Here is a 12,253-nt window from a genome sequence, read left to right on the forward strand (position 1 = left end):
AGGGAAACCGTAGCTCTGCTTCAGGGAGTTGGAATCTAGAAGACATTATTTTAGGACTTTAGAAAGATGGAAGCAGCAGTGCAATTTTGAGTATCCCCAGTCCTTCTCATGGAAAAAGATCAGAGCAAAACACATGAGAAGCACTTACTATAAAACAAAGAACAAAGCAAACTCTAGAACAGGAGCTGGGGTTAACCACCAAGGTAAACATAAGACCTGCCTGGCATCAACATTTGAAGCAAAGGGAGAGGAAAACAAGTGGCCTTCTTCATGCCAGCAGATATCTCCTGGAGATCACTGTGGACCAGTTTGAAAGGATCAGCTGAAACTGCCAGGGATTGTGTGAAGTCCCAAAGTGAGTACAGTTAAACCTCTGCATCCATGGGTTCTGCATCTTTGGATTTTACTAAACTGGCTCAAAAACATTCTGAATAATAATTTTGTCTGAACTGAACATGTACATATGTTTGGTCACTCTTTCCCATCAATGTATGACAAAACTATTTCCATAGCATTTGCAGTATAATTGGTACAATAAGAGATGATTTAAAGTGTACATGAATATGTATGCCAGTTCTAGGCAAATGCTATCACTTTTATAATAACAATTTGAGCATCTTTGGATTTTGATATCTGTGAGAGTTCCCAGAAACAATTCGGTGTGCATACTGAGGATGACTGTAAATATAGGGTCCCATGATGGAATCTGAATGGTTAAGGCAGTCCAGCTTCTCTACACTATTGAAAATGAGCAACCAGAGTTCTTTTTCAGAACAAAGGTCTGCACAGAGGAGAAACTGTGAGAAGAACAATAGATGCAAAGGGTAACTCTCTGGATGGGAAACAGAAAATCTCAGGAAAAAACCTCACTATTTTTGTGAATACCTACAGCAAAAACAAAAATCCTAAATTTTTTGGAGAGGAAGAGTTATGTTCAAGTTGGGTGTCATGATGTGAACTTGTAATCCCATTAGTTGGGAGGTTGGGAGAGGAGGAACAAGGGTCTGAGGCTAGCCTGTGCCATATAGTGAGCACTTGTCTCAAAAAAAAAAGAAAGAAAAGAAAAGGAAATGGCAAATATACAAATCAAAGTCAACAGGAAACATCTAAAAGGAGCAATGCAAGTACACTTACAAATTTCACATACTCTAAAGGTGACATTTCAAATTGGTGAGACTGATTATTTGTGGGTATAAATAATTTCCTTGGAAAAATCTTCACAATGACAAAAGTAGCTTTGTCTAAAAGAGCAGGATAAAGGAATCTGTGTAATTTAGAGAAAAGTTCAAATTTCCATTGATTACACTTTTGCATCTTTCTAGTAGTACCATCATGTGTATCTATTGCCTCTGAATTCTGGATGCCAGATTTCAAAGCCCAAATCCCCAATTATTAGCTCTTAATGTTTAACAAATTCTTGATACTATATATTCTTTGGTGTTAATGAGATAAATAATGTAGCCAAATGGCAATTGGCACAGAATAAACTGTCCCATGTAAATTATCAGAGGAAAGAAAACCAATCTCTGGACTATGAGCACATGATAAAAGCGAGAGCACACAAGGGAGGGGTGAGGATAGGTAAGACACCTAAAAAACTAGCTAGCATTTGTTGCCCTTAACGCAGAGAAACTAAAGCAGATACCTTAAAGCAACTGAGGCCAATAGGAAAAGGGGACCAGGAACTAGAGAAAAGGTTAGATCAAAAAGAATTAACCTAGAAGGTAACACCCACACACAGGAAATCAATGTGAGTCAATGCCCTGTATAGCTATCCTTATCTCAACCAGCAAAACCCCTTGTTCCTTCCTATTATTGCTTATACTCTCTGTACAACAAAATTAGAAATAAGGGCAAAATAGTTTCTGCTGGGTATTGAGGGTGGGAGCGGGAGGGGGTGGAGTGGGTGGTAAGGGAGGGGGTGGGGGCAGGGGGGAGAAATGAACCAAGCCTTGTATGCACATATGAATAATAAAAGAAAAATGAAAAAAAAAAAAATAAAAAAATAAAAACTGATACATTAAAAAAAAAAAAAAAAAAAAAAAAAAGCTTGTTATAATTCAACAGTGAAAAAAAAAAAAAAAAAAAAAAAGAAAACCAATCTCCAACAACAGATAGATGGATGTACAAATATGCAATATGCAGTCATTAAATGGAATGGAGGAGCCTTGAATACCATCTGCTCTGTGACAGAAGTCAGATATAAAATATCACATATTCTATTCCATTTATGTAAAATGTCTAGAAAAGCAAACACAGAGATTGGAAGTTGTCTGGGGTCAGGCAGAGGAGAGAAAGGGCATGCCTATGAAAGATCAGAAGTGTTTCTCTTGTGGATATTGAAAATATTGAGGATTAGATAGTGACGATGTTTGCACAATCTTTGGAATGTACTAAAATGCTGCTGAACTGTACCTCTTCAAATGATGAGATTAATGGTACATGAATTATGTCTCAAAAATAATTTTAAAATGTAAATTATTAGTTTTTCTGTGCTGAGGCATGTTTCTCCAGGACCCTCACAATCCCCTGCATTTAGGCTTTAGTTCCTTTCTGAGGTTTTATCTTGTCCAACTTGACCCCTAGATGCTATGTTCTTAAAGCCAGGTTGGACCCCTAATGGGAACTTGCAAACACTTACTCTTCAGGGACTCAAGCCTCAAATTGTGGCCTTGGTCCTGTGCATGTAAAGTGATCCCAGCCCATTGCTGATCCTCTCTCCTACAGGCTAACAGTGATACTTGTCTTGTGTGTGTAAACATTAATTAAGTTGTGAATTTTGCTGATCCTGTTCATAAGTGTTGAGAAAATAATGAATTATATTTCAGGCTGTCTTCAGGGTGGGGCACAAGTCACTGCACTTCACTTGGCTAGGCCCTGTGTTATCAGCTCCCCAAAATCACTGAGCCCTCACCACTCTGTGGTGGATTCTCCCATATTTTGTATTCACAGTTTCCAGTTTTAATCTCAGATAACGAAAGCATGTTTGAATTGTGTCCTGAATCTTACTTTCTAAAATGATTATCTGGTGGTTCATGAGCCCATTCTCTATGAGAAATTTTCTTTTTGCCATTTCTTCTGGTCAGCCTACGCCTGTCTTCTGCCATTTTCAGCTTTTTAAAAATTTTATTCTTTTAACCCTAGCCTTACATTGGTCATTTTATACAATTCCTGATTTCCTCATGTAAGCCCATGCAATCTCTCCTATTTTGACCTTTCAGGTCCTTGAATTTCTAGTCCTCTCCCTCCCCCTGTTCTCCCAGCCTTCAGTTCCTTCTTTCTACTGCTGTCTTTGGTCCCTACCTCTACCAAAGAAAACCACAGGTAGCAGCATCTCAAAACACCAAAGAACCTTTTATTGCTCTTGAATTAATTCTATTTTGTTTCTTTATTTAATTTTTTTAAATGCATCAGAATAGAGAAATCTTTATCTGTATTTTATCTATATAATTTTATATACTTAACTGTAGTTTCATATCTATTTCCACAGCTATATGTGAAAACCACTTGATACTTAATGTGGTACCAACAATCCTAATAGCTCTTACATCAAATAGCCATGGTAGTGAGAAATTTACATTTCTCTTTCTCTCTCAAGGAAAAACTGCACTTTTCCCAAAGAAGTGTATTTGACAGCATGGTCACACTCTTGCTGAGCCTTCCTTTTCATGGTCTCACATTCTGGCCATTCCTCTTTTGTGTGTGTGTATATGTGTGTATCTGTATGTATGTGTGTGTCTATGTATGTGTGCATCTGTGTATGTGAGTACGTGTGTGTATGTGTGTATGTGTGTGTACATGTGTTTGTGTGTGTATGTGTGTGTCTTTGTGAGTCTGTTTGTGTGTGTATGTGTTTTTGTGTGCATGTCTGTGTGTGTGTCTGTGTGTTTGTGCATGTGTATGTGTGTGTGTTTGTGTGTTTATGTGTGTATGTGTCTGTGTATGTTTGCATCTATGAATGTGTGTATGTGTGTTTATATGTGTATGTGTGTTTGTGTGTGTATGTGTGTTTGTGTGTTTTGTGTGTATGCTTGTACATGTGTGCATGTGTGTATGTGTGTGTATATGTGTGTATGTGATCAAATACACATGCACAGGTAGAAAATGTTGGCAATAATGGAAATACATATGGAACTCAGGGGACTAGGGATTGGAAACGAGATTGAAAGTCAACAATATCAAAATACTTCACACCTACACAAGTAGGGGACATAACAATATGTATTGAAAACTGCTGGATAATGGGTGGCTGAGGGAAGGGATAAGGAAAGGAAATACAGGGATTTTAACTGACTAAAATAAAGCATTTTCACAGCTCCAATAAAGGGTTTGAAAGCCAGTGAAGAAGATTATACTAAAGCCTGGATGAAAGGGAATTCTTGCTATATAGCAAGCAGTGGTGAAATTGACTTATGAGATAAACTAATGTTAATAAATATAAATGAATCAGGATTGATTGTATTCAAACAACTCTCTCATTTGTAGCATCTCCACATGTCAAAATGCAAAATAATTCTAAATTAAAATGCTTCTGGCATAAGAAGCAACAAATAAATCCCTGGATGAATCCAGGGTCCAGAAGGGAAGATATGATCAGAGCATCAAGAGTACAGGGTTCTGCAAATTCCCAGAAGGATTTTATGAACACAAAATTAATAAAGGTGTAATTAAAATACAGCTTCCAAGAAGACCAATAGGAAAAAGATTTTTGGAAAATGGATTTTTAAAGGTGTGAATCCAAGTGAAATTCACAGGAGACTCAAAGTTTTTAAGGGAATTGGGGTAGCAAAACACTTCCACTTAAAAGGAGTACAAAAAAAATGAAAGACATCATTAGGCTATGGACATTTTACAGGGGGAAATAGACTGAAAAAACTATTCAGACTCCTAAAAAGATTATTTCTTAGGAAAAGAATAGAACAAAAAGCCCAAAGGGTAAAGGAGAGATCCATGGAGAATCAGTCCCATAGGGAGGATCTCATTGCTTATCCATGAAGTTGCCCCATGTGTCACTACCTCCCTGAATACCTCCCTTTCCATTCCTAGGATAGGAGGGCTATACTGTTTAGCAGAATATTGTGTCTGTGTGTGTACATGTGTGTGTCATTAAAAGCTTGATCCCTAATTTCTTCATTCTTCATATGTGGAGAAATTGTCTTTAGGTGTCTGTACTGTAGTAACTCAACCTAGGTACCCCCATCCTCATCTGACCTGATAAATATTTTAACAGTTTCCACTTCAAGTTTGAGACTGAAGCCATAATAACTGAGACTGGTGAAGGATATTGAGTGGTAACAAATATAGTTTTCGAATGGTTGGATATAAAATCTTTCTTGCCAAAGGTGAGAATTTGTAGTTTTAGAACATGTCATTCTTTAATATTCATTGACTAAAATGGTAGAATATAGGGCCATCTTTGGCTTTAATACAATGAGTGTATTGTGATACAAGTAATGCCACATGACTTTCAACACTAAGTGAGAAAAGCTCTCTCTCAGACTGCTTGCCCATGCCCTTAGAACCCAATACACATGTTGTGAAGATGCTCAGACTAGCAAGAGAGCCCATTGTGGTAATGCAAGCGACAAGCAGCCTGACCAACTGAACTACAAAACAAGGCCAACAATATATACTGAAAGAAGCAATATGGGAGTGCAGAAACTTTCACATGACTCCAGCTCCCCAACCTTTGACCTACCCAAAATGAAGAGAAGGGTCATAAAATGAGCTTTCCTTACCACAATTTCTCAGATCACAGATTCATGAAGAAAGTAAATGTTATTGGAAATCACTAAATTTGGGGCAATTTTTAGGGAATAGTAAGGAGAAAAATATATGGTATAAACAGATAGTTATGTGGTACAAAACAGGTTATTTTTAGTAAGAATCTAATAAATATCAACACTGATTTTTTAAATTACCAGCCATGTGAATGAAAAGCAGCATATGTCTTAAAGACATATATTGCAAATGTTGAGGAAGAAGCTTTCTAAAATTTCCTTTAATTCCAAATTCTTACAAATCCTCAAGTGTGCTCTTTAGAATTTTCCCCATGGTAGGGAATAGAAATGAAATAAAGGAAGGAGACATAGGACGTGAACTGTAATACCTGCAAAACAACTGGAAATATCTGATTTGACCATCAAAATGAGAAACTGAACCTCATTTCAGTTAGCTGATTCTGGAAATATTTGATTTGATCATCAAAATGAGAAACTGAACCTCATTTCAGTTAGCTGATTGTGAGAGTGGTAGTTTGAGTATTTATAAATCAGTAGAGTATTAAGTCTTCATTTTCCTTTCCTCAATAAGGGAGCAAAGGAAACATTATGGAATAATTTTCAGCTTCTCAGTGGTAAAACAATGTAGTGTCCATTGAATATAAAGACATTGAACACAATTTCTCCTAGTCTTTATTTCAAGCTTCCTTCAATGGGGAAGACAATCTCATGTCATTTTGTACCACAGTGCTTCTCCACATCACAGGATTGAACTGAAGTTTGGAAATAAAGTTACCACTTTGACTAAAAAATTTCCCTTCATGTTAGGGATATTGTCCACTCATTGTATTTATCAAATATCCTATTTGAAAATTAAAGGCTGTAATCTTGAGTTTTTTCTTTAGCTGAGTTGAAGTATTTATTTCATGAATGTTATGTTGAGCTGCAAATTGCAGCAAGGCATCTCTATACGTTTAAGTAGAAGGAGGTGAATATAAGAAAATGTACTCCTGAGCACATAGAGATGATGTTATCAGAACTGAGAATTCATATGCCTAGATTCCATATATGAAAGCAAACATGAGATCTTCATCCTCCTGGACCTGGCTTATGTTGTCTAACATTATATATGTACATATGTATGTCTTATATGTACATACAGATAAGTACAATGAATGTAATTGTTGCTCTGTTTGTGTGGATGAGGAGTAGGAGATAGGATTAGAGGGAAAGAGAATAAGTTGGATGAATAATATAGAAATATTCCATGTTTCTGTATGAACAGAGGCATAAGGAAACTGGGTGGAAACTGTTGATACATAGTGGAGGAGAGAGGAAGGGGAAAAGTGAGGGAAATAGAGGGGTTTAACCTTCTCAAATTCCAATATATCCATATTTGAACCACCACAGTGAATCTCCTTACTAACTAATATTGATATATAAAAATACAAAACATAGACCTAAGCTTTCACTACAGGATTTGGCAATAGTTTCATTGACCTGACACCAAAAGAAAAACAGATAACCAGACTTTATGAAAATTAAATTCTACTTCCTTATGGGGATAGGGGGCATAAAGAAGGATGATAGAGGGGTGACTGCAACTATGATATATTGTAAAAAAATTTGCAAAGGCTACAATGTACAACCAGTACAATAATAAATAAAAATAAAAACAAAAGGACACCATCTATAAGAGAAAAGCAACTGAGTTTCAGATAATATTGTACATCATTTATTAAAAGATTACTACATAGATTATAAAAAAGGGGTCCATCAATTAAAATGACAAAAACATAACCCAATGTAAAACTCAGGAAAGAATTTAAGTGGAAATTTATCCAAAGAAGATATTTGAGCACATGTGAAGGAATGAGGTCTATAACATCACACTACTCATTAGGGAAATACAAATGAAATCACCATGAGGAGCCACTTCACTACAGTGAAATCATTTCAATAAAATGATGGGAAATGTCAGTTGTCAAGGACATCAGTAAATTATAACAGAAAAATGATATTGGAGAAATAGAAAAAGCTCACCATTTCAGTCATAGAAATAGTACAAAGAAAAATTAAAACCACATGCATACACAAAATCTTATACATGCATTGATAAGAGAACTGAAAGGTCCATGTATGGATGAGTGGATAAATAGCATAAGTGATATCTTCACACAAGACAATATTATTCAGAAATAAGAAGTAAGAAGTGATACTGCCACAACACACATGAACCCTGAGAACACTATGCTAAGTAAAGGAGCCAGTCACAAAAGAAGGTAGGCACATTGTGCGATCCCATTAATACAAGATGAGTAGAATAGGCAAATCTATAGAGTCAAAGCATACTGATTGTTTCTAAAGGCTGAGCAGGGAAGGAATGGGTGATGACGTTGAGGTAGGGCATTTCTTTTTAACGTGAAAAATGTCCTAAATTGTGGTGATGATTCCATAAGCCTACTAAAAGTTACCTACTTGGATACATTAAATAACAAAATTATGTAATATTTAAATTATATCTCAAAAAAGGTATTATCAAAGTACTGGAATTAATACTTCTGATTTGTAGTCAGCTAAAGTCATACTGCTTGGCTTTTGCTCATCAGTCAGGGTTCAAGAAATAAGCAAATCAACACATGACTTTTACTTTAAAAACTAACATCTTTTCATTGACATCAAACTTCAAAATTTCCAAAACTCTTCATTACACTCTTCAAAATACTGATGGATTTAACATTTTCTAAATTTAAGTGAGTTTTTGGTACTCAAACTGGTTAAAATTACCTTAAGTTTCATGTTATCTCAATTTCTGTTTCTGGCTAGTTTTGAAATATTCATGGAAATGAAGTCTTATTTTGTTTTATTTACCTTCTTTTCTATTACTTTTAGAAATTAAATGCAAATGAAATCATCTCATCCAAGTCAGAATAGCTATGCTCAAGAAAATAAATAACTTCTATTATTGACAAGAATGTGAGGGGAAAAGTATTCTTATACATTATTGGTTGCAATGTAAGTTATTCTATCCATGATGAAAATCAGCATGGAGGTCCCTTTAAAAACTAAAGATAGAACTACAAATGATTACCCTATACCATATACATAAAGAAATCAGAGCAGAAAATAGAGATACCTACACACCCATTTATATGAGCACAATTTACAATAAATCAGTTATAGAATCAGCCTAGGTGCCAATCAATTAATGAATAAAGAAAATGTGTTTACTGTGGTATACACACTTGATGCAATATTATTTTGCTGTGAAGATGACTGAAGTTATATATGTTCAGGAAAGTGGAAGGAAGTACAAATCATTTAATTAAGCAAAATAATCCAGACACAGAGAGAAAAATGCCACATTTTTCTTATATGATGAAGGTAGGACATAAAAAAAAAACATCATAATGGGGGAATATGTAGAGGAGTAGACAAGTGACATGGGGGAAGTTGTAGAAAAGAGGCTGGGGACAAGAGAATATGATTGAAGTTAGTTTTTGCACATAGGAAGAGGACATAATGAAGCCCACTAAAAATTGTAAGATAGCTTCCAAAAAAAGAAGGTTGGGGGGCATGAAAAAGTGTAACAGTGAAGGCTGTAACAGAGCAAAAACAAATAACATACAAAGGTAAATCCATCAAAATCACAGCAGATTTCTCGGCAGAAACCTTAAAAGCAAGAAAAGCATGGAGTGAAGTATTCTGGGCACTGAATGAAAAAAAACATTAACCCTAGGATACTCTACCCAGCAATATTATCATTCAAAATAGATGAAACAATAAAAGTCTTCCAGGATAAGCTGAAACTAAAACAATAAACAACCACCAAGTCACCACTACAAAAGATTCTCCAAGGAATTCTTCATACAGAAAATGAAAGCAAACAAAACCATGAGAATACAGGTAGTACCAAACCACAGGAGATGAAAAGCCAAGGAATCAGAGAGTAACATTGATTTGGCTGCATACAATCAAACCCTTACACAACAAAAACAACTAAATAACAGGGATCACCACATACCTATCAATATTAACACTGAATGTTAACAGACTTAACTCCCTCAACAAAAGACACAGTTTGGCAAACTGGATTAAAAAGGAAAATCCAACAATCTGTTGTTTACAGGAGACCCATCTCATCAACAGAAACAAGCACTAGCTTAGGTGTATTACTGGAAGAAGATTTACCAAGCCAATGGCCCTGCAAAACAGGCAGAAGTAGCAATACTTATCTCAGACAAAGAAGACTTCAAACTAACATTGCTTAAACAAGATAAAGAAGGACACTCCATACTAATAAAAGGAGAAATACACCAAAGGGAAATAACAATTATCAACCTATATGCACCCAGTGTCAGTGTACCCAATTTCATCAAACATACTCTGAAGTACCAAACAGCACATACAGACTCAAACACAGTGGTAGTGGAAGACTTTAATAACCCCCTATCATCAATAGATAGGTGATCTAAACAAAAAATCAATAAAGAAATTCTAGAAGTAAATCAAAGCATAGATCAAATGGACCTAGCCAATGCCTACAGAATATTTCATCCAACATCTACACAATATACATTCTTCTCAGTGGCCATGGAATGTTCTCCAAAATTGATCATATCTTAAGGCACAAAGCAAGCATCAGCATTTATAAGAAAACATAAATAATCCCATGCATTCTATCTGATTACAGTGCATTAAAATTAGAACTCAATAATGAACACAGCAGCAGAACATGTGCAAACAATTGGAAGCTGAGCAATTGCTCACTGATCACTGGGTCATTGATGAGGTAAAAGAGGAAATTAAAAGTTTCCTGGAAGTTAATGAAAATGAAAACACAACATACCAGAACATATGGGACCCAGCAAAGGCAGTCCTAAGAGGAAAGTTTATAGCCATGTGTGCATATATTAAAAAGACAGAAAGACCTTAAATCAATGATGTAATGATGCACCTCATACTCCTGGAAAAACAAGAACATGCAAAACCCAAAACAAGCAGAAGGAGAGAAATACTAAAAATAAGGGCAAAAATTAATACAGTAGAAACAAAAGCATACAAACAATCAATGCAAAAAAACATTGTTTCTTTGAAAAAATCAACACAATTGACAGACCCCTGGCAAATCTGACTAAAATGAGGAGAGAAAAAAACACAAATTAGTAACATTAGAAACACAAAAGGGGAGATAACAACAAACTCCATGGAAATCCAAGAAATCATCAGAGACTACTTTGCGAACCTATGTTCCAATAAATTTGAAAATCATGAAGAAATGGACAAATTTGTATATACTTATGACCATTCAAAAATGAGCCAAAAGGGAATTAACCAGCTGAATAGATCTATTACACAAAATGAATGTGAAGCAGGAATAAAGTCTCCCACAAAATAAAAGTCCAGGACCTTATGTATTCACTGCTGAATTCTCCCATACCTTTAAAGAAGAATTAATACCAACTCTCCTTAATCTTTTCCACAAAATAGAAAGGGAAGGAACACTGACAAACTCAGTCTATGAAGCCAGTTTTACACTCATCCCAAAACCAGACAAAGACACCCCAAAAGGAGAATTATTGGTCAGAGTCCTTACTGAACATCAATGCAAAAATCCACAATAAAACAATGGCAAAAGAAATCTGACAACACATCAGAAAGATTATACACCATGACCAAGTTTGCTTCATCCCAGGGATGTAGGGGTGGTTCAACATACACAAATCTATAAATGTAACACAGCAGACAAAAAGAAGCAAAGACAAAACCACTTGATCATCTCAATAGGTGCAGAAAAAGCCTTTGATAGGATCCAACACCACTTCATGATAAAAGATCTAAGAAAACTAGGAATAGAAGGAATGTACCTGAACATTGTAAAGGGTATATATAAAAAACCTATTTCCAACATCATACATAATGCAGAAACACTGAAACCATTTCCCCTAAAATCAGGAATGAGACAAGGGTGCTCACTATCCCCTCTCCTAGTAAACATAATTCTGGGATTCCTAGCCAGAGCAATTAGGCAAGAAGAAGAAATCAAAGGAGTGCAAATAGGTAAAGAAACTTTCAAAATATTCCTATTTGCAGATGACATGATCCTATATCTTAAACACTCAAAAACTCTACCAAAAAACTCTTAGACACCATAAACAGCTTCAGCGAAGGGGCAGAATACAAAATCAACTTACAAAAGTCATTAGCTTTTCTATACACTAACAATGAACAAATTGAGAAAGAATATAAGTAAACAAGTCCATTTACAATAACCTCAACAAATCAAATACATAGGACTAATCATAAAAAGATTGTGAATGACCTCTACAAGGAGAACTACAAACCCCTGAAGAAAGAGATCGAGGAAGACTACAGAAGGTAGAAAGTTCTCCAGTGCTCATGGATTGGTAGAATCAACATAGGAAAAATGTCTATACTTCCAAAAGCAATCTACATGTTCAGTGCAACTCCCATCAAAATCCCAATGATATTCATTACAGAGATCAAAAATTCTACAACGTAGTTCATATGGA

The sequence above is a fragment of the Castor canadensis genome, chromosome 15 (genome assembly GCF_047511655.1).
Source record: "Castor canadensis chromosome 15, mCasCan1.hap1v2, whole genome shotgun sequence".
NCBI lineage: Eukaryota > Metazoa > Chordata > Mammalia > Rodentia > Castoridae > Castor > Castor canadensis.